Below are 25,463 nucleotides of genomic sequence, written 5' to 3'. Positions count from 1 at the left end.
AGGAGCTATAAAGCGGGTCGTAAAGATCGCGAGGGATTCGTATTTCCGTGTTCGCACCGACGAAAAATCCGTGGTTGCAATGCCGCGCCGCGCTGGATAATGCAGGGTGCATGCGGCTAGTCGGGTTCACCTGCAGCAAAGCAGGGGTGCATGAGGTGCATCGGATGCAGGGATGATCAATAACTCGAACCGCACTCGGCCCTCCTCATCGACTCACCGGATCTTAGGTCAGTTCCCGCCCTGATTTCACCCATTCTCTCGAGAAGATCGACACACGCGCTCGTATATTTCCGGATTTACTATTCGTATTTACTATTTGTAGAACGGAGTTTTATAATAAATCTCAGATATTTATACAACGATCGAACTATGAAACAATCCGTTACCCGACCTGCCGTCGTAATCTGTCTTCGGTTGATTTAAAAGCAATCTTGTAGGAAAGATTGTTTTAGCCCCCTCGAGAGAGAGGTGTTTATAAATACATCACTTTGCGGTAATAAATATGTTTATAAATATGTATATATAAATAAATACATAAATACACTATCATATATTTAATATTAAATGTTATTCTTTTCATATCCATTTCACGTTTGATACAACTCGGCACAGTTATAGCTGAACATTAAGATCGCAATAACCATCTAATGTTCACACAATATTCAAGAATTTCAGAAATGCGCGAGTGTGCCGCATGTAAAAAAATGAGCAAATAACAAGCGTGATCGCGAGGGCGATGTTATAAGTCCCCCGTTTTTCTTCCCCGGTTTAGTGGTGCAATTTTTCTCTTTTTTTTTTTTACGTATACATGCGGGCCATAAAAACGTCCACCGTTATCGCACGCGCTCCGTAAATTCAGGTCCGCTTTGAGCTTGCTCGAGGTATCGTTATCGAATGCAAAATGGCCGTAGGCACGATGGACGCAAGGCGACACCGTCAGGCATGACGATAGTAGCTATCCGCAAACAATGCCTCAATGACCACGATTAAGCGCGGCGACCATGTTATGCGCGCGAGCGTATTATCTAAGCAATAACCCTAAGCGATCAGCCTAAGCGACTCGCATGCCGTTTCTCTACATGAACTGTTTCGCATGAACTGTCCAAACGTAGCCATAAGAATTTGCCGAGTACTCCAAATAGCATATTCAGAATCGCCACAAATTCCTCATCCTAACATTTCATATGAATATTAAACTTCTTTAAAGCCAAGAATTTTAATATTTTAGAAAATTTTGCAAAATTCTAACTTTTCCTTGATCGTTTTCAATTTCCCTGATTTCTAGTTTTGTGGCAACCCTGATAATATGATCCAGTTCACATACTGAGCTCCAATGTATAATCATTAGATCCTCTCACATCATTCTACACTATTTAGTCGCGATTTAAAAAGAAGTAGAGAAAGATAACAATAATCGACTAACAAATGTCGTATAGTCATTACTTCACTTTGGAAATTTTTTTATAGAGAAAACAAAGTCTTATCACTGCTCGCCATAAGAAGAAGAATTAAGAACACAATAAGCACTTTGTTGAATTTTCGGATATGGAGAGCCCTCCTGAATAAAAAGAATGTTATCTAAATTTAATTCCCTTCCATTCCATTGAATTTTCCGACATATATACAGAGAAGGGTAAGGCAGAACTAATTTTCCATCGCAACAAGTGGGATCATTGTCGATCGTATACTCGCTTCTAGATGTATGCTACGCTCAGGTGGGCGTTACATTTTATCGAGATTTCTCCAAGTTTTGGTACTTGAGGCGAAACATCCTTATCAGTTGTCACGAGCTATTTACTGTGCGGCTGCGGGCGTTTAGTATTCGTAAAAATTACTATTCCGGTTTTTTGTCTTGATAAAAAAACACCGTGTGAAGTAGAACAACTTACGAAACTAGGCCTACCTTTCCCCTATTATGAATAATTTTGTTAAAGTATCTAAAAATTAAAAAGTATACACAGACCTGAAAATAATAATTATAATTTTGCTGGACCATCAATGTAATTACGTAGAAATCTCAAGCATGCTGAGTAATATTGCTAAAAGTTTTGGCATTCTACTGAGCTTCCTACATAATTATTTTAATTGTCCAACACACACACACACACACACACACACAAAATGCTATCCAGATTTCTATATAAATTTTGAAATACTTCAGTAAAACCGTTCTTTCCATTTAGTTTTCATATCACATGAATGTTATTGAAACAAGAAAAATGTATGAACTCGACTTCAATAAAATCCGTGAAAGATCTTTGGATAATTTTCGAGAAAAAAGTAAGTACTTGTATAAAGACATGTAATGATCACGTATTATATCTCATAAAAAGATGATTATTACGATACCTATTAAACACACGAAGAAACTGACATACAGTGAGTGACACCAAAAGAGGTCGCGTGATTGCATGTCATGATCATTACAACTCCCTCGTATCTCCGAGCAATTTTCGCAAATAGCCAGATAAAGACGGGAGAAAGGGAATGAAAGAAAGAATGGAAAAAAGCAAGGATACAGAGGGAAAGGACCAACATAACAAATTCCAGAGTCGCCAGAGATGGACTCGAATAAATGTCGACCTAATGCAGACCTAATTAACTACTCACAGATGGGCTCCGAGACATATTATGGACCATTCGAAAAATGGGATCAATCTCATTTTTTCCAAAGAAGATTAAGTGTTATTAATAGTCAGCTAAACACACATATTTCGATTCTTACTTCGATCGTTCGATCATTATCTGTGGATTAAATACGTAGATATTCCTTTTGTTATGTATAAACAACTTAAATTTGTTTTCAAATAGGGAACTCATTTTATATAACGCGAGAAAGATAATGAAACAGCGGTCTCTCGTTGACTGGGTTATAAATTACGTTAAGATATTATCGAGAGAGTATAATTACATACCGTGAGATGCAATTACTTTGAGGAATGACTATATATGAAGTACATGTACACAAAATACATGTTTAAGAATTGAAATCACTTTGCTGTGATAGCGAATGTTTAAAATTCTAAACAAAAACAGATAACTTGATTAATAATTGAGTGTTCTATTTTCTTGACATTTGAGGTCATTTATCTCTATGAAGAAACTGATAACTGTGAGATATATCTAGCAAAAATAATGTTCGCGTACTTCTTGGATACTAGCAGCTTTGCAACTTTAAATTTCGAGTAGTATTCCATTTTTCATTGTTTTTTCCACGATGAAGACCTTGAGAATTCTTCGGATCTGTCCTTGAGTCTAAGTAGAGAGAATATCTATCTCCATCGTCCATCGTACCGACGTCCTATCGTCGCTCCCTCGTCTTGTTATTTTAGACCTTTATCGCGTCTCCCTATCAAGCAGTTTCCTTTTAATCCTTGACACAAACTCAAGAAAATCGCATGGAAATTTCCAATCAAAATTTACGATCTTGAAACGCGAAAAATTGGTTAACATTTCAGCGAAACAATTGAATCGTGTTAGACCATGTGAAACTAAATACGCGGAAGGTTTTAATAGTTTCGGAAACTCCGAAACTGTTTCTCTCAATTTATGACTGGAAATTGCTCACGTCTAATGTCCCGTCGTCACGAAGCCACCGCGCCAACTACGCTCTTCGTTACATTCAAGAGACACCCCGTATAATACGGCCGTACGAAGGTATGCTGGAATAGCTAAAGAAAATCGAAGGGCTCTATTCTTAGGACTGCGAACGACTTGATGTATATGTATATACCGCGTGTCGTGAATCTATCATGCACACATATTCACGCATATATCATATCACGCTCATTATACGCGAACATTATATACACCCTATGCCACGGATATTATTTATCGCATATTATATATATATATAGGTACGTCTATTATACGCGCATATATTACGTGCGTATTACGTGTATTTATCGCGTGTGTTACACACGTATATTACGCGCATTACGCTACGTTTATTGCACATACATGTATCCATCATGCCTATCGTATATAGGTGAGCAAGTGGCGCTGAAAACTTTCTATTGTACAACTCGTCATAGTATCGTGACGTCGCGACATAAATTTGTACCCGTTGGTTTCGCGTTTCACAACTAAATGAAGAAATGTCACAAATTGGGACATGCCAGAGAAAAAAAAAGCGATACAACGTTAAAATTCAAGTAGGGCAAATAAAACACAATATACGTACGTAGAATAGAACGTATAATAAAATGTGTGATTGCGACGTGATTTGTAAAATTTTCTCATAATTGTGTCATTTGTGTTAGATTGTCTCTTCTTGTTAGTCAATTGTGTTCAAGAGATTAATGCATGATTAATATAATGAGACTTTTCACGTTTCGCAAAGAAAACAAAATGTAATGTGTATTGAATTGCAATCGAAATAAATTCTGTGTTATGGAAAACCGAAAGTTCAATTGTTAATGATGAAATAGTAACAGTATTACTTTTCAAATTCCCGTAGTTTTATATTTCCACCGTGTTGATCAACATCGACGATCATATTCTGCACGTCGCATTGATCCGACGTGATGATAATAGCGTTTGTATACCGAAAAGGATATTACGCGACAATTAAAATCTAATGGCGAAAAACGCGAAATTAATTAACCGGGCGCGTAGGCAACCGTGCGGCTTATCGGTTTTCCATTAGAGGTTCGGCGTGAAACGCGTGCGTATCTCATGACATGCGCTCTCGTGGTAGGAATGCTTTCGGCAATGCGTTATGGAAATGCACGCATCGGTCGTACGTCGTCTCCACTACGTTACACACGCGCGAACTCGATTATTCGCGGAAAGCCGAGCGAGCAAGTTTGCCGAGTTTACTCCTGCCCCGTTGATACGTACAACTCAAACTGCTTCCCAGTTTCTGAGAGCAATTACTGCCGTCGACTATAATTACGCGACGATGCACCACAACGTGATGTTCACGAGGGTCGAGCGCGACGCGTCGCTAGATAAGACCGCGACAAGCTACGCTTCGAAGGGCAAAGGCCCTATCGCGGATTCTTTTCTTCCTTTTACTGGATAACTCGGTGCTCGGAAAAGGAAGCGAGATTGGATTTACGGTAATTAGAATCCGACGCTAACGAGCATCTTCGAACAATTGCGAAGCTCCCGACGTGAAAGCCACGTCCACGTCAAGATGATAAGACTCGGAACGAAGTTCTACATAGAAATGAAAGAACTAAAGCGATTTAATATATGTAGAGATGTATGACATTTATTTTTCTGTCACGCAATTTTAATTAAATTATACGTTCCTTTCAAATTTGCGTGAAGGAGTTACTCGATCAAATAAGTGGTCCTCCAGATTTACGTATGGAAATAAATTAAGCTATGATAGATACAAATCTGAAAATAAATTTTGTTATATCATTAAAATGAATATGTAGGAATCTCAAATACGATGAGGAATATTGCAAAAAATGTTGACATTCTAACAATCAGATTGAGCGTTTTATATATTTATTTCGATAATCCAAACAAAATTATTTTCAGATCGGTATCTAACTGAATTTTTAGATTCAGTTAGATGTTCAAAACCATCCTTTCCGTGCCTTTTCAAAAAATATTTGATATCACAATTTTCATCCGCAAAAATTGGATTTTATCGCCTTGATAAAATTGATGAAATTGATTTTATCAGAAAATTCTGACGTATTCGATAAAACTGGTTCTAACTCCAACGGGAATCTCGGAGAAGCTCAACTGCGTTTACTGTGGAGCGTCGGATGGTCGGATCGCGAGAATCCGCGACTGTGGAACGTTGTTCGCTGTCGCTCGTAGCGACAGAACCCGTCTAAGCCATGTTTGGTCACCATGCGAGCAGCCTCGGGCTACTGCTTCACGTTTGCTCTAGAAACGTACGGCGACGAGTTTGCGGACGATCCAACCGGGCAGTCCCGAACAAATACAGCGCCCCGAGCGAGTAATTCCTGTGTGCTTCTATACATGCAAATGTCCTCGTCTTCAGACCCGGATCTGACATTCGGTTAATTGTTATTAAAACGCGTGACTGGCATGGAACGAGTTACTTTCTATTACGAGCAGGTGGAAAATACTAATTTCCTATTGTTGAGTCATTCGCATACGAAATGTATTTTGGAAGTATTCGATTCTGTATAGAAAGCGCGTGCGAATGTCTTTTACTTAAATATTGTTAAACGTATCACGTCAAAAAGTGAAATGATTCAGTACTTTACTTTTTGCAAAACGTTTGCCATATTTCAAATTAGTGAAAAAATATCTGATTGATAATTGGAATTCCGATTAAAAATGGAGAATTTCCCAGCTAGAATTCTAGTCGAGATAATCTGCAGAATTTTAATTGATATAATCAAAATCTTCTGGTTTCAACCTCTATATTTCTCTCAATGAGAGAATGAATCTATTAAAAAAAACAATGAGAAATTATTTTTGATCGTGGAAAACAGCAGATTCCTTTTTTCGTCGCGAAATAAAAAAGATTCGATATTGAATTTTAAATGACAATTTAAAAGTTCGGAAGTGTTTCTAAATATTTGAACGTTTTACAAATTTTATAAAAATGCTTTGCTTTCAATACTATTGTTTGTTACGAAACCGGAACAAATAGTTGCAATTTTAAAACAATACTGTTACATTCTTAGAAAATATAATTTTTAGTTATTTTTTTCAAGTATGTCATTAAATTGCGATGTCATAGTAATTTATTTCTTATCTTGCAAATCTTGCTTATCTCGCATGGTCTATCGTTACATTACTTCAAGCAGTCTGTTTAATAAAGATATCCCATAGATAACATATCAGTTTCAAATACCAGTTCGCATTAAATCGTAATATCAGAATCGATAAACTTGAAGATGCTGCAAATATGACAATATCTTCGCACTTATTCGCTCCTCAAAACGATATCCGAACGGAAAATGTACTACTATCTATTGGCGTCTTTTAAAAATAGATAACACACGTCACGAGCACGCGTTATCGAGCGCAAGAAGCGTGTGACGAGCACGGAGACAACGTGATTTAAGAAATCATTCGGTGTCGCGTTTCACTCGCGAGATTGCGATCAGCGACATTGGGGAGAACGATTGCCGATGATGATTCTTCGGAGAGGAAACCGTAGGTCTTCATGGAAAAAGCCCGATTGCAACGTACTCCGAAATAAGAGAAAGAGGCAAGAGTAAAAGAGGAAGGATAGGACCAGGTACATACACACGGAGAACGAGGAGAGAATGAGAGAGGAGAGAGAGAGAGAGAGAGAGAGAGAGAGAGAGAGAAAGAAAATCGAAGGAAGGACATGCACGTGCAGGAGGTGGAGCAGAGACCGACGTGTGATGCTGGATGAGGACGAGGAGTCCAGTGGAATGCACAGAATGCATCCATCCAACGCACCTGCTTGCAGGCTTCAGCTCTGACTGAACCGACTTGGATCGTGCCTGCGAACAAGGAGACTATCCTCGTGTAGGTGACACAAACACGCCGTAAGATCGAAGGGTGGGAAGGGACAAGTTGGCGAAGGAGGATGGATGAGGACGATCGACTGAGAGGCGAGCGGATGGAACGGGAGGCTGCGGGAGACTCAGAGGAGATGAGCTGGGCCGCCAAGAGATCCAGGAGAAGTTTACAACGCCCTTCGTTCCACGTCGATAAGGTCCGTTTCGCGCAATACGTTCTCCCCAATGGACTAATCATCTGGTCGCGATTTACGACTTTAGCTCGTCATTCATGGTTACAAATCTGCACTCGTTACTATAAATTGGAAAAGAAAATCTGATGTGGAAAAAGATAGGATTTATTAAAATAAACTAAAAACTTCACTGATTCAGCAAATCTATACAGCCGTGATATATGGACAGCTAGTTTCTTGTGTTAAAATAGCAAAGTCGTACAGCTGAAGAAAATTAGCGATTACAGATAATTATATTTGTTGCAATAGCACAGCAAATTTGTTAATACAGCAAAGATAACTTTCTGAAAATCAATTCAATACAGAGATTAAAATTTTTAACAAAACGTGCTGACTAAATTTAGCTGCGCTGTAATAAAGAAAACTTGTTACATTAGCAATTTTCATTGTCGCAAAGAATTAACTGAATTAGCATAATAATAATTGCTTGCACGTAATTTCTTTGTTGAACCATAAAATCTTAGTTATAAATGTTGAATTCGCGCAGCAAGCTGTAGCTTTGCTGAATCACCTAAATCTATCTTTTCCCGGATATATAAGAAGCTGTAAACGTAAAATCTTTAAAATTGCTTAATGCAAAAGGAATGTTACTTATGTATGTCAGAAATGTAAGTCATCGATATAACTCTGAATGTATATAATAAGTAAGATCGAAATAACTTTACTGCTATGATTAAAAGTCGCAGTAAGAAATCGTAGCGCGCGAGAGAGACATCCCGGCATATTTCTAGGATTAAAATCGCACTGCGGCGTTTCGCAGAGCCAAGAGCAGAGCACGCGAGAGCGAGAGAAAAGGGCGTTTTATCTGGCTGAGAGTGAGGCTTATTGACCTGCCGTGCCGGCCACACCGACTTATGGCCTTAAAGCGCACTCGCGACCTCGAAGAAACCGACCGCAAAATCGCATTGCTCACAAATTGGATGGCTTTTAACGTGTTGGAAAACTGCATCTACGAACTACGGGATTCTGAGGAGAATTTAAAAGAAAAAGGTATCCTGATAAAAGTAATCTAGCAAACGTTCGAGAAAGATTTCCTCCTCGAATTATAAGCGATTCAAAATAAATGTTACATGAGTAACTATTAGTTACAATAGGAGGAAATAAATAATTAGGTATCTAGGATAATCAATATAGAAAATTAGAAAAGCATAAAACTAGCGGCATTAATTAAATTTTCTCTGAAGAGCTTGACTTCCAGTTAATTAAAGAAACCATAGTAATAATATTCTTTGCATTTTAATTTGATATAAGGTATCTGATATAAAAGAATGATATCTGATATAAAAATAAATTACCAATTTTAATTGAAGACATCTGATGCATATGTTGAAAATATTACTAATTAAAGCTTCAAATAAAATTTAAAATACAAACAACAGTAAATATTAAATTGGGTTAATTCTAATTGCACTTCTGAAAACTTCGCGATTCGCGATTAAATATTAATTACATATTTTAAATATTTATAATTAATTAAAATCTAAAAATAATAAAAATTTGATCGAATCTCTCTGAGAAAATTTCAAGCTCATAAAGTTCATCCAAATATAATGATATAAATATCATATATCAACGATGACGACAACTATTTGATTCCATTATCGCCTGTCTTATTAGATACGAGACACCGTATATATGATGCAACAGCTCTTTATCTTGCGGTAAACCCGGTTTTGACTTTCAAGCGAATACACTATCTTATGGCGAAGTACTACGCTTACAAGCTCATAGATGAAGCGAAGCAAGGCAAATTCATCGAGAGAGAAATAAATAGAAATAAATAGAGAGAGATAAAACGAAAGAAAAGTGAGAGAGAGAGAGAGAGAGAGAAAGAAACGTACTTTTCACATATAATACCGTTTAAAATTCATGAGCCGCACAGTACACGATAACATTCATAATAGGGATCAGCGCAAGAAGCTTGTTTACGCGCCTTTTGGAGAAAACTTGATGGAAATTCACGATAACATGTATTCATAAATCAAAACTGAAATATCTGCACGATTTTATTTTGCAAAATAATTGTATTTTCCAAGTAGATGTACGAATCTTATACTTTACATGAGAACACTTCGTCGAGTAATCGATTAAGTATCTATCAGATTTTTACAACACGTTTCTAATCAGGTTTTAATGATTAAACTATAATCTCTCTTATCACCCATCTTGAGTAATTGGTGGGTCACCTTCCATAGGTGAGCTACATCTTGATATGAAAAATAGAGGAATTATTGAGACTTTAATTATAAATTAATTATAAATTATCAGATTATTATTATTAAATTATCATGATTTATCTGTTGTTATTATTTATGAAAAATTAACGAGTAACGTATAAATCACATATACTTAATACATTTGAAAAAGCTAAAAATTTATATTTCATATAAATTTAAATTAGTTTGAATTTATTACATTCATTTTCGAACGAGTTAATATAATTTTAACGAATCGGAGAGAATTTAATGAGCATCACTTCTCCGTACAGCTTTCTCTCTTGCGTGTCCAAAAAATGAATCGAAACACGCAGTAGTCAAAGACGTGCTCGGCTAGACGGTGTGTCGGGTGCACGTTTTTATCCTTTACGAAACTGCATTTAAGAGTCCCTTAAATACCTCGTCATAACCGATAAGGATGGAGTATAAACGTGGTGTAGGGCACAGGCACGTACCCTGAGTATGTCGCGTAGGCGTAGGTGCTCGTTGCGAAGCACCATGGTTGGTTACGAGGCTTCAACTCTCGTTCGACCCGATCGGTGCTCACTGCATGCTTTTCACTCGCGTGTTATACAGAGTGACCGATGATATCGCGTGCAACAGTCCAACCCGGGCGAGTTAGTACATTCGCGATGGGAAATAGCAAATAGTTGGCAGAACAAGAATTATTCCGTCAGTCGACATGAAGAAAAATAATTTAATCCTAAAGAGACCTTTGCATGCTCAATATCATTAACACGAGCGATTTTGGCATCTTTTTTTTTTAATAGATAAAATTCATCTTTCATTTTTTTTTTGCTTTCAAAATAAAATGCAATGTTTGATTAAAATACAATTACTCCGTTATATACATATCATCAAATCTGGTTTTTTAAATTAATATCTTGTTACCGAAATATTATTAAATTACTGCGATAATATTTATATTTTTATGTAATTATATCGCTGCTGTTTTCGATCAACAATTTAGCATTGAAAATCTTTGTCACTTTGATTTCAAACGATTGTGTGTCATATAGAAATGATTTAAAAACCATAAATGTGCCACACATTTAATAATGGCGTGTTAAAACCGTTATTAAATTAAGTGACATAACTCTCAAATTCCTCCTAATTGTATATTATGCTTACGTGTTTCATTAACAGCGAAATACGCCGACAAACAAAAATGCACGTGACTCAAGGCGTGTGCGACATAACGTTTATCGTAAACGCGACCGACCTCGCGGCAACGATTACATGCGACTGACGAGCTGCAAAAATCGTGCACTTAAAAACACGAGGCGTAAAAGCTCTCCGCGCGTGCATTTTGCGGTCGCCCTGCCGATCGCATGCAATGGCTGAGGCTCATTCGATAATAGTAGCGAGCTCGCGCGCGTTTGCATTATATCTTTAAACAACGTCAATTTCGTTCCCGTACCTGCCAGTTACCGGAGTCTAGAATCCCTCCGGCCGGTTCTTTCCTGCTCGATTCAGCCGTTCGATAGCCGGGCTTCCGCGATAGTTTCGCACGCGTGCATAATTCGTAATTGGCCACCGCTCCGGGACAGAAATTATCGACGCTGTGTCCGCGTTTATCTAAGCGAAGAGTGGAGATCTGCTTAACATCGCGTGTATAACTCGCCCAAAGATCAACGTCGATATTTTGTTGTTTCATTTTGCCCCTCGATTACCATATTAGAATAAAAAATCTTGAGTTTATAAATTCCATATATACGCTCTAAATTCTTTGAAATGGAATCTCTCTTTAAAGAGTAAAAATTGAGCCAGTCTTAAAAAAGAATGGATCAATTTTCAATCTTTAAGAATGAGAGAGATTTCACTCTTCAAAGTGAGATTCACTTTAAAAGTATTAAAAGAGCACATCGAATTAACTCGTAAAGCGATAAGAACATCAAAATACTATCAAGATTAACGTGAAAAAATTAAATAATATCCATTTTGTAATTTTAATATATAGATTGTACTTGCGAATTATATTTTGTACTTGCGAATTATTTTTATTCGCTTGTTCTTCTACAATAAAAAAAAAGGATTAAAAAAGCGAATCAAAAGATATGTGAAAAAGTCGCAGACTTGCATTGCCGAACATGATTACAAACAGCGTAGCAACGGCCAAGGTACGTCGATTAAGTACCGCGTGTGAATCAAGCGTGGGCAAAGCTATCGGGAGACAATAAAACTGGCGCCTCCGCCAGAAACGCTCCTGGAATCCGACCAGATCGCTTTATGTCGCGAACTCGCAACTAATGGTCGTTGACGACATCGATTAACCCGGACTTACCATATTCGTTGGAACAGAAAACAAAGACAATTTCGCATAATTTATAAGACTTATATTTTAAGATTTTTGCAATTAAGTCCTTCCTTTGAAATTCAATCTGCTTTAATGTAAATATCATTATTTGCAATTCGCAGATTGTCGAAATATAATATATAAATATATTTTTAATAATAAAATCCTATTAAGACTGAAATGTGAATTATCCAGTATTCACATTTTAGTCTTAATAGGATTTCTCTCATTTAATTAGATTTATTCTCATCGGTCTAAATTCATATCATAATGATAATGCTTAATAGTCATATCTTGAAAACTTGCAATTTTAAAAAACAAAAATCCAAATTTCCAAATAAAAATTGTATGGTACATTCATATACAATGATGGCATTCCTCTCTATATGTATATTTATATATCATATAAATTTTGAAATGTTTTTTGGTAAAATTTCATATTTTCAAAATATGTTTGCCCGTTAAGATTAAAATAGATTATCCAGTATAATATAAGTTTCAATAATAATAACCAAAACAATTTTATAAACGTGTAAATATTCAAATTCAATGTATGCTGTGTATGTTTACCAAGATATTTACTTGCCGTCTAAAGGATACTAGTAAGTCGGCAGAACAATTTCTGGCAGTTGAGATCGAGACACGATTCGAATAACACCGGCAAAATAGTGGCAAAGAACATAAAAGTTAAAAAGACAAGTGCTAAAAGATATTATAAATAACATTTTTACTTTTAAACAATTAACATTTGCTATTTTTAAATCTTTAATATTTAGAATACGTAAACGAATATTATTAATCAAGATATAAAGAAGAAAAAAAGTGTAAGTAATAGAAATATATTATTAAAAAATAATATATTATAAAATATATATAAAATAATTATAAAAGATTACCAATACTCTCTAAAAATGAATCAGTGATTTCAATGCTACACTTGAAACTGCAGATTTAATCATCAACGAATATTTACTGTTTTTCAATAATACAATAATATACTGATTCACTTTCAGACAGTAGAAAGGAATGTATATAAATGAATATATTAAAATAATCGCGCTAGAATCTAATTTCATAAAACAGTAACTTCGATCAATTAGCAAATCTCTAAGATTTTGAATCTTATTCCTAACAATAATAAATAACAATAAAATTAAGGCTAATGAGAATCACCGCGGGCAAAGATATAAATAAATTTATGCGCATCTTTTCTCACGGTGATTCTCATTAGCCTTAATTTTATTATTATTTATTATTATAAAGTTTGAGAGTCCGATTTAAATTATATTTTCTTGTTCCTAAGTTATACATACATATACACAAATCATTATGTATGTTATACTATATAATGGCATACCAAAAATATCAAAAAATTATTTTCAAATTATTTTACTTTCTCAGAATATATATTGCATTGATACAAAAATAAGGCAAAGACGCGAACATTTATATTCATATCATTTATATTCATATGTAACAAGAAGTTTCAAGTTACTCCATCGCAGACTACATAAGAATACTTTTATCTAATCAGTTGTTTTACCGATTAGAATTCAAACCACAACATGGACAACACAGACAGTGGATCTTCTCAATCATCTTGGAATCGACAAAACAAAAATATTGCTAATCAAAGCAGATCTGTAAGGTGCGGTGTTTGCGGGAAAATGATATCATTAGATATTTTTCAAGAGCACACAAGAGCTCATCAAGAAGCGAGAGAAGCGAGTTATCAAAAGTCCAAAAAATAGGACGTAACGAAGAATAATTTAGCAAGAAATTGAAATTTGAATGATGAACTTTACTGTTCATAGTGTAGACGACTCATTATCGTGTCAAATTGTCAATGATCATTTTCTTTTCACTTTTTCACATTTCTTTTCCAATCGATAATTCGCGAGAATGTTTGTAAGTAGAAGCACGTGTTATTATATCTGATATCATAACTCGTGCAACGATGTTATCACTCGATTGTATTACGATAAGCTGATAATTTCAATGTAAATGTACATTTATATATGTGTTTATAAGTTATATAAGTAAATTAGTTTGTTACTAGATTCATTCGCAGAAGGCATGGATAAATATTTATTCATGACATTTTACACTACGAAACTGACTTTGTGAAATGTAAATTTAAAAAATCAATCGCATATTTACAATGATAAATCGATGCGAAGAATTTAACGATGATTTTAATGTCTACGAAAAAACTATGAAATCATTTGATGTTACAGGATAAAATGATAAATTTAAAAAAAAAATTTTTTACTATTAAGCTGTTCCATTTAACGCCTTTGTTGTACATTAATATGTACATATTATATTTATTTAAATACAACACATATATATTTTATATATAATACATATTTATATACATATTATATTATACAATATATTATGTATAATTATATGTACGATATACATTTAAATATAAAACCGACATTTCTTAAATCATTTTACTACTGCCAAATTGCGCAATGTTATAGCAAAAATTAATTATAATACTTAAATCTCCATTATTAATATTTAGCTAGCGTATGTAGAAATTTACACTCTTTTTTTTAACTCATTGATTTTCCTTTACTGCAATATGATATTGTCAATATCTAGAATTTAAAAAATAGATATGTAAAATAATTTTCTGGTATATTTTGTTTTCAAATCATATGTATGTGTGTGACGTAGTTAATTTGCATTTTATATATATTTCATTTTGCTAAAATGTAAATTCAATAATTATGACATTGAGATATTCTTCATTTAACAAAATTAATTTTTGCGACGAAATAATAAAAAAATTGTTATATTTTAAATTTGTTGTAATAGATTGACGATACTTAATCCGCATGCAATCGTTGTTGGAGATGAGCTTGAGTTCCACTATCTCCACTCAGCTAAGCAACTTGTTGGCACAACATTAGACTATGTTGATTGTCTCTCACCACATTTCCACTGCGATTGCATTATTGAAGGTCGGAACTACGATTGTAAACGCAGTTCGATTTTTATAGTGTGACGAGCGGTAATTTTTTATTGCTGAGGATGGCTCAAATAGTGAACCGAAACGTACAAAATTGATTTCGTGACATATTAATAGGTATTAATTAACATTGCGCAATATACTATCCAACGCTGACTTCTAACGCCCATTATTTTTTCATTGTAATAAAAAAACTGTTTTAAAACACATTATAATTAACAATTATCGGCATGACATGATGAAATATATTGTTATCAACGTAATGATCAACGTAAATGTTATTGTTTGTATTCTCTTTTATAGCGTTAATAAAAAACCAATGATAAATATATTATTGTAGCGGTGGAAAAAATCATTCTTCATAATTTATGAAGATTGATGATAGATTGATCCCATAAGTTATTAAAATACCATTTTTTTCTCTTATTTGTCGATAAACGTAAGATATATATTTTATGGGAAATCAATAAGAAAAATGTGAATTGGAGACAGAAATCCAGTCTGAAGTTCTGATCTTGATTCAAGAAGTGCAAAGTTCAAGATCTTATCGCGTCATAGTTATACGAATTGTATATCCGTTTCATGTATATTTATTACATGTCTTTAACGTTATTGGTATTAATTACATAATTGATGTTTATGCAAATATGCGCACGCAAACGGAGAAATATTTAATGGTCGCTTTGGTAAACGAGAATCTCCAATATCTGAAGATGCAAAGACGCGGCTTTCAGTCAAGGTTATACATGTAAATATGTTTATTACCTTTATCGCAATTGTCGCTTATACAAATCAGCGCCAAACTATCTTTATAAGAATTAATGAAAATTATTATGAGCTATCAATATATAAAGACGTTAAGAAGTTATCGTTATCTGGAAACTCAATTCAGAATTTGCGATGAATTTTATGAACTTGCAGAGTTACATTCCGCTATTCGTAAATATAACTCTAATCTGTATATCTGTAGAGATATCCACACGAATACTTACTCTTAAATTATGCTGGACTAGAAACATTTTACGTAGCAAGATAAAATACTTCCATATCTTAAGGATTACATAAAGTATCTACGTAATCATAATATTGTAATCATAATAATAGTCGTTTTATACGTTCTATTGTTAAATACATTATTCCTGCAGAATTAATATCAGTCGTATAATTAGAGAAATGAACTACTCTAATATCATACACACACATATATATATATAGTGTGTGTGTATATACATATACATAGCTCACTCCTTATTGTCATTAAAATAATGAGTGTTATTGTAAAATAATGAATGTTGTGAATCAACGGTGTTGGCATTTTCGAAATGGCAAAATGCAAAGCGATTCAAGTGAAAGTTATACAAAAGAGTCGTCATTGTTAAAATATATCGAACCAATCGAGAAAGTATTCTGGATGAATGCTGGCTCGCGTGACTGCAGCCTCTTTCTCTTATCGACAGGATCAATTTAGAACTCGTTGTAATTCTTCGGAAAGGTAATGCGATCGTTCGCAAAAACTGAAGTTTTCTGAACAAAGGTTCGATTGTAGTTGGTTAAAAAATAAGATTTTATTATCCATGTTTTTGATGTCAACCCAAAACTAATTTATGAATTCAATATGTAATCCAAAAAAAACACAGGTCCACAAAAAAAGTATCCTGTGGAAACCCAATTATTCTTATGTATTTTGAGTCGCTGAATGAATCTGACATAAAAATACGGGACCATTCAGAGCAAATTTTCTAGAGCGAAAAAAATGGATAAAAAATGGGAAAAAATGGATCAATTTTCAATCTTTAAGAATGAAAGAGATTTCACTCTTCAAAGTGAGATTCACTTTAAAAGTATTAAAAGAGCACATCGAATTAACTCGTAACGTAAAGCGATAAGAAGATCAAAATACTATCAAGATTAACGTGAAAAAATTAAATAATATCCATTTTGTAATTTTAATATATAGATTGTACTTGCGAATTGTATTTTGTACTTGCGAATTATTTTTATTCGCTTGTTCTTCTACAATAAAAAAAAAGAATTAAAAAAGCGAATCAAAAGATATGTGAAAAAGTCGCAGACTTGCATTGCCGAACATGATTACAAACAGCGTAGCAACGTCCAAGGTACGTCGATTAAGTACCGCGTGTGAATCAAGTGTGGGCAAAGCTATCGGGAGACAATAAAACCGGCGCCTCCGCCAGAAACGCTCCTGGAATCCGGCCAGATCGCTTTATGTCGCGAACTCGCAACTAATGGTCGTTGACGACATCGATTAACCCGGACTTACCATATTCGTTGGAACAGAAAAGAAAGACAATTTCGCATAATTTATGAGACTTATATTTTAAGATTTTTGCAATTAAGTCCTTCCTTTGAAATCTGCTTTAATGTAAATATTATTATTTGCAATTCGCAGATTGTCGAAATATAATATATAAATATATTTTTAATAATAAAATCCTATTAAGACTGAAATGTGAATTATCCAGTATTCATTTTAGTCTTAATAGGAGTTCTCTCATTTAATTAGATTTATTCTCATCGGTCTAAATTCATATCATAATGATAATGCTTAATAGTTATATCTTGAAAACTTGCAATTTTAAAAAACAAAAATCCAAATTTCCAAATAAAAATTGTATGGTACATTAATATATACAATGATGGCATTCCTCTCTATATGTATATTTATATATCATATAAATTTTGAAATGTTTTTTGGTAAAATTTCATATTTTCAAAATATGTTTGCCCGTTAAGATTAAAATAGATTATCCAGTATAATATAAGTTTCAATAATAATAACCAAAACAATTTTATAAACGTGTAACTATTCAAATTCAATGTATGCTGTGTATGTTTACCAAGATATTTACTTGCCGTCTAAAGGATACTAGTAAGTCGGCAGAATAATTTCTGACAGTTGAGATCGAGACACGATTCGAATAACACCGGCAAAATAGTGGCAAAGAACATAAAAGTTAAAAAGACAAGTGCTAAAAGATATTATAAATAACATTTTTTACTTTTAAACAATTAACATTTGCTATTTTTAAATCTTTAATATTTAGAATACGTAAACGAATATTATTAATCAAGATATAAAGAAGAAAAAAAGTGTAAGTAATAGAAATATATTATTAAAAAATAATATATTATAAAATATATATAAAATAATTATAAAAGATTACCAATACTCTCTAAAAGTGAATCAGTGATTTCAATGCTACACTTGAAACTGCAGATTTAATCATCAACGAATATTTACTGTTTTTCAATAATACAATAATATACTGATTCACTTTCAGACAGTAGAAAGGAATGTATATAAATGAATATATTAAAATAATCGCGCTAGAATCTAATTTCATAAAACAGTAATTTCGATCAATTAGCAAATCTCTAAGATTTTGAATCTTATTCCTAACAATAATAAATAACAATAAAATTAAGGCTAATGAGAATCACCGCGGGCAAAGATATAAATAAATTTATGCGCATCTTTTTTCACGGTGATTCTCATTAGCCTTAATTTTATTGTTATTTATTATTATAAAGTTTGAGAGTCCGATTTAAATTATATTTTCTTGTTCCTAAGTTACATACATATACACAAATCATTATGTATGTTATACTATATAATGGCATACCAAAAATATCAAAAAATTATTTTCAAATTATTTTACTTTCTCAGAATATATATTGCATTGATACAAAAATAAGGCAAAGACGCGAACATTTATATTCATATCATTTATATTCATATATAACAAGGAGTTTCAAGTTACTCCATCGCAGACTACATAAGACTACTTTTATCTAATCAGTTGTTTTACCGATTAGAATTCACACCACAACATGGACAACACAGACGATGGATCTTCTCAATCACCTTGGAGACGCAACCAAAATAGAAATAATGCATCTAACCAAAACAGATATAATGAATCTAATGACCGAAACAGGGATAATAATCAAAGCACATATGTAAGGTGCTCTGTTTGCGGAGTTATGATATTATTAGAAACTTTGCATCATCACATGAGAGCTCATCAAGAAGCGAGAGAAGCGAGTTATCAAAAGTACAAAAAATAGGACGTAACGAAGAATAATTTAGCAAGAAATTGAAATTTGAATGATGAACTTTACTGTTCATAGTGTAGACGACTCATTATCGTGTCAAATTGTCAATGATCATTTTCTTTTCACTTTTTCACATTTCTTTTCCAATCGATAATTCGCGAGAATGTTTGTAAGTAGAAGCACGTGTTATTATATCTGATATCATAACTCGTGCAACGATGTTGTCACTCGATTGTATTACACTAAGCTGATAATTTCAATGTAAATGTACATTTATATATGTGTGTATAAGTTATATAAGTAAATTAGTTTGTTACTAGATTCATTCGCAGAAGGCATGGATAAATATTTATTCATGACATTTTACACTACGAAACTGACTTTGTGAAATGTAAATTTAAAAAATCAATCGCATATTTACAATGATAAATCGATGCGAAGAATTTAACAATGATTTTAATGTCTACGAGAAAACTATGAAATCATTTGATGTTACAGGATAAAATGATAAATTTAAAAAAAAAATTTTTTACTATTAAGCTGTTCCATTTAACGCCTTTGTTGTACATTAATATGTACATATTATATTTATTTAAATACAACACATATATATTTTATATATAATACATATTTATATACATATTATATTATACAATATATTATGTATAATTATATGTACGATATACATTTAAATATAAAACCGACATTTCTTAAATCATTTTACTACTGCCAAATTGCGCAATGTTATAGCAAAAATTAATTATAATACTTAAATCTCCATTATTAATATTTAGCTAGCGTATGTAGAAATTTACACTCTTTTTTTTAACTCATTGATTTTCCTTTACTGCAATATGATATTGTCAATATCTAGCGAATTTAAAAAATAGATATGTAAAATAATTTTCTGGTATATTTTGTTTTCAAATCATATGTATGTGTGTGACGTAGTTAATTTGCATTTTATATATATTTCATTTTGCTAAAATGTAAATTCAATAATTATGACATTGTGATATTCTTCATTTAACAAAATTAATTTTTGCGACGAAATAATAAAAAAATTGTTATATTTTAAATTTGTTGTAATAGATTGACGATACTTAATCCGCATGCAATCGTTGTTGGAGATGAGCTTGAGTTCCACTATCTCCACTCAGCTAAGCAACTTGTTGGCACAACATTAGACTATGTTGATTGTCTCTCACCACATTTCCACTGCGATTGCATTATTGGAAGTCGGAACTACGATTGTAAACGCAGTTCGATTTTTATAGTGTGACGAGCGGTAATTTTTTATTGCTGAGGATGGCTCAAATAGTGAACCGAAACGTACAAAATTGATTTCGTGACATATTAATAGGTATTAATTAACATTGCGCAATATACTATCCAACGCTGATTTCTAACGCCCATTATTTTTTCATTGTAATAAAAAAACTGTTTTAAAACACATTATAATTAACAATTATCGGCATGACATGATGAAATATATTGTTATCAACGTAATGATAAATGTTATTGTTTGTATTCTCTTTTATAACGTTAATAAAAAACCAATGATAAATATATTATTGTAGCGGTGGAAAAATTCATTCTTCATAATTTATGAAGATTGATGATAGATTGATCCCATAAGTTATTAAAATACCATTTTTTCTCTTATTTGTCGATAAACGTAAGATATATATTTTACGGGAAATCAATAAGAAAAATGTGAATTGGAGACAGAAATCCAGTCTGAAGTTCTGGGCTTGATTCAAGAAGTGCAAAGTTCAAGATCTTATCGCGTCATAGTTATACGAATTGTACATCCGTTTCATATATATTCATTACATGTCTTTAACGTTATTGGTATTAATTACATAATTGATGTTTATGCAAAGATGCGCACGCAAACGGAGAAATATTTAATGGTCGCTTTGGTAAACGAGAATCTCCAATAATCTGAAGATGCAAAGACGTGACTTCAGTCAAGGTTATACATGTAAATACGTTTATTACCTTTATCGCAATTGTCGCTTATACAAATCAGCGCCAAACTATCTTTATAAGAATTAATGAAAATTATTATGAGCTATCAATATATAAAGGCGTTAAGAAGTTATCGTTATCTGGAAACTCAATTCAGAATTTGCAATGAATTTTATGAACTTGCAGAGTTACATTCCGCTATTCGTAAATATAACTCTAATCTGTATATCTGTAGAGATATCTACACGAATACTTACTCTTAAATTATGCTGGACTAGAAACATTTTACGTAGCAAGATAAAATACTTCCATATCTTAAGGATTACATAAAGTATCTACGTAATCATAATATTGTAATCATAATAATAGTCGTTTTATACGTTCTATTGTTAAATACATTATTCCTGCAGAATTAATATCAGTCGTATAATTAGAGAAATGAACTACTCTAATATCATACACACATATATATATATAGTGTGTGTGTGTATATACATATACATACCTCACTCTTTATTGTCATTAAAATAATGAGTGTTATTGTAAAATAATGAATGTTGTGAATCAACAGTGTTGGCATTTTCGAAATGGCAAAATGCAAAGCGATTCAAGTGAAAGTTATACAGGAGAGTCGTCATTGTTAAAATATATCGAACCAATCGAGAAAGTATTCTGGATGAGTGCTGGCTCGCGTGACTGCAGCCTCTTTCTCTTATCGACAGGATCAATTTAGAACTCGTTGTAATTCTTCGGAAAGGTAATGCGATCGTTCGCAAAAACTGAAGTTTTCTGAACAAAGGTTCGATTGTAGTTGGTTAAAAAATAAGATTTTATTATCCATGTTTTTGATGTCAACCCAAAACTAATTCATGAATTCAATATGTAATCCAAAAAAAACACAGGCCCACAAAAAAAGTACCCTGTGGAAACCCAATTATTCTTATATATTTTGAATCGCTGAATGAATCTGACATAAAAATATGGGACCATTCAGAGCAAATTTTCTAGAGCGAAAAAAATGGATAAAAAATGGAAAAAAATGGATCAATTTTCGCTCTAGATTGAAAATTTACCTTAGATGGTCTTATTTTAATGTCAAATTCGTATTCAGCAACTCAAAATACATAAGAATAGCTGGATCTCTATTACCTCAGCACAGAGTACTTTTTTTTTTATAGACCTGTGTAATCAATGCTTAAATATTATTATCAGATAAAAAAATATCTAATAGGTAATAAGATAGGAAACAAGATCGTTTATGTTAAATAACTTTAAAATCCGAAGCGCCACTACGATCTATTATTAATATTTCAGATTAATTGCGTTTAATGCCGACAACCATATCGGCACGTAATTATCATTTCTGAAATTAATTTAATTGTTTGAAAATATATATATTAGTTCAACATCTTAATACTCAGACCGTAGTGGCGCTTCGGATTTTAAAGTTGTCCAATAGGTATTTCTCCTCATAGTGTTGTTAATTTATCTAAAATTACTACTATATGTATATTCCGGTAACACGATAATGACTTATGCTCTTTTACGATAAATTATCGTGACATTGTGATTGCTCTTGTATCCGCGAACGAAACGCATGTCATAGCAATCACAGCCAAGTAAGTTCCCGAAAACGTTTCGTATCATGAAACTTTTGTCTTTCTCGTCTCTCGGTCTTCTTCTCTGAGACATTCTCTCTCTCTCCCCCCCCCCTCTCTCTCTCGTTTCCTCGCCATCGCGTCGTATGTACGGGTCGTTGATATCATTCGCCTCGTGTTTTCTCAGATAACGTGCATGCAGCGGCAGTCTGTGAAACGCGCGGCACGCACTGCGCACCCGTGATAATAATTATTGACAGATGCGACCGACTAATGCGGCTTTCGTCTCGCTACCATACCAGTCACGATGACTTATTTTATTGACGAAGACGCTGCGTGCTTCGCTGTATAAAACCAGTGATAAATCAACACGAGATATAGAAACTATTAAAAATTAATACCGTAAACTCACAACAACAAAATATTATATGACAACTCCTAATGATAATTCACAATATTATATTACAGAACTGAATTAGTAATGACACCTTAATAATTTCGAGTAATTCAACAGCAGATTCATATATTACTTCAACCATTTCTTTCAAATTAAAAAGTAAACTGTTAAGAGAACTATTTATTATAAATATATTTATTATAAATGTTATATGAGGATTTAATATATTCTCTAATTCTAATTTCATGTATTAAAACGGATCAATGGTTTAATACCGAAACAGTATATCTCCCTGTAGTATATATACTAGATATATTGTATCTAGATACTTTACACACCAGCCGTTATGAATCCTGTATCGTGAATAATTAAAGAGCCCGAAGCAATATGTGGTAAGTCCCACGAGGGAAAATCTAGTGAGGCTCATGGCTTATCTCTGACTACAGTTCGGTTATAATATCTCGTCCAAAATATTTTCACGTTCAGTTTCAATAATGAAGCAATAAAAAGTATTATGAAATAATATTTAATCATTAAAATTGAATTTGAATAATTTTGTGACTGGATCCTTTAATTAAAGAGATAATATATCAAATTTTATGAATTTTAAATGAAATTTAATATTTCGTTTGTTGCAGTTACCGAATTTACTTTTCACTCTCGATTGTTATAAAAGAAAATTTCTTTCAAGTTAATTATAATATTACCTAATCTTTCCTTCGAAAAAAATAAAAAAACACATCTTGATACTCTCATGTTACAACTTAAATTATAGGTATAGTTTTTTTTTTGGCGTAAGTAATTAAGGAAGATAAAACAACACACATTGTTTTTTAATATACGTCAGACACAACGTAACAGATAAAATATATCTCGTATATAACTCTTTTAACTCTCTCGAGAGAGATGCATTTTCATTACAAATTCTCAGCAGGATTGTAGCAAACAAACAATCTTTTCACGCCATGTTAGATTTATGAATGTTTGATTCATTTAACTCGTGCTTATATAAGCTGCAATGTAGAATAAATCACTTTTAAAATGTGTAAATTTATTTATTTTTAAATTTCATCAATATTAATCGACAAATTCGTATACTAAAACGACATAACTTCATTCAAATTTTAATAATATTCAGATAGAACGTATATTAAAAAGTCGAGACATAAAACTTCTAGGTAATTTTTTTTTAATTTGGACCAAATATATCTCGACTGAACCAAAATTATTCTATTTTATTGAAACAGAAATACTATTTCAATAAAGCAAAAAAAAAACATAAGAAAGGCAAATAGCATCAGCTTGATAAAAAAATTAATTATACTAATAGAGTTAATTTTATGAATCATGAAAAAACTGGCTCTTGAATTAGCATATGCAAAACATTCACGTAATTTCTAATTCTTAATATTTAAAGAGAATTAATAAATTATAATTAAAATAATGATAATGATATAATGGTATAAATTATAGTAGCATTATAATATAATTATCATTTATTAATTCTCTTTAAACATATTAAGAATTAGAAATTACGTAAATGTTTTACATATGCTATGCTAATTCAAAAGAGAATATATTATGTAAAATTGATTCGAATTTTCGTCATAATTTAAATGATAAAATTGTAATTGATTCACAATGCAATGAAACTCAGCATCGACCTGACATTAAATATTAAAAAGTTACTCATTCAACCTTAACATTCGTGACGGAAACGTTTATAAACCGATTTTCATCGCTCGATTTTAATACACATTGCGTATTCAGACGCAAGCGTGAAAGAGGGAAATCATTTTCCATGACTCATTATACACGTCGCGAATATCATCATGAAAAGAAGAATGTTTTTCTTTCAAGGACTACGATTCTAGAAACGTAATAAAAGCAAATACCAGCAGAGAAAAAAATTAAGTAAAATGTTCAGTGACACTTTTCTCATAGCTGGAGACAAACTTTAATAAGTACTGTTTTTCATTCTTACGAGAACAAGTCGCGGCTTTCGAGCGGCAAGATAGTGTCATCTTCTCTCGTTTGTTTTTCCATGATAAAAAGCGAAAGCCTTACAAATCAAGTGACTCACGGAAACGAGCAAACTGTGGTTTTGTATCCGAAACTGATGAAATTTACACTTCAGGCTTGCAACGGAATACAAAGTAATTTCGTTTGAAAATATTTGAAAAATTTTTAAACGTCATATATCTCATATAAATTGAAAAGGAAAGTTTTTTTAACAAGTTGCTTTTCTGAAAC

General features: G+C 32.7%; 1 protein-coding gene and 1 long non-coding RNA gene across 8 annotated transcripts in view; one reads left to right on the top strand and one right to left on the bottom strand.

Annotated features, from left to right (window-relative positions):
• Pde9 (phosphodiesterase 9) overlaps positions 1-25,463 on the bottom strand; it is a 194,881-nt gene that overhangs the window by 116,000 nt on the left and 53,418 nt on the right. The gene's annotated exons all lie outside the window — the stretch shown is intronic.
• Positions 540-22,350, top strand: LOC147907622 (uncharacterized). Its single transcript, XR_015547141.1, has 3 exons — positions 540-13,005; positions 13,732-18,277; positions 19,002-22,350. It is a non-coding gene; the product is annotated as an uncharacterized LOC147907622 (long non-coding RNA).

This window comes from Acromyrmex echinatior, chromosome 13 (genome assembly GCF_024713525.1).
Source record: "Acromyrmex echinatior isolate Ae372 chromosome 13, ASM2471352v2, whole genome shotgun sequence".
NCBI classification, from domain to species: domain Eukaryota; kingdom Metazoa; phylum Arthropoda; class Insecta; order Hymenoptera; family Formicidae; genus Acromyrmex; species Acromyrmex echinatior.
This window is presented reverse-complemented; position numbering and strand designations above follow the sequence as displayed.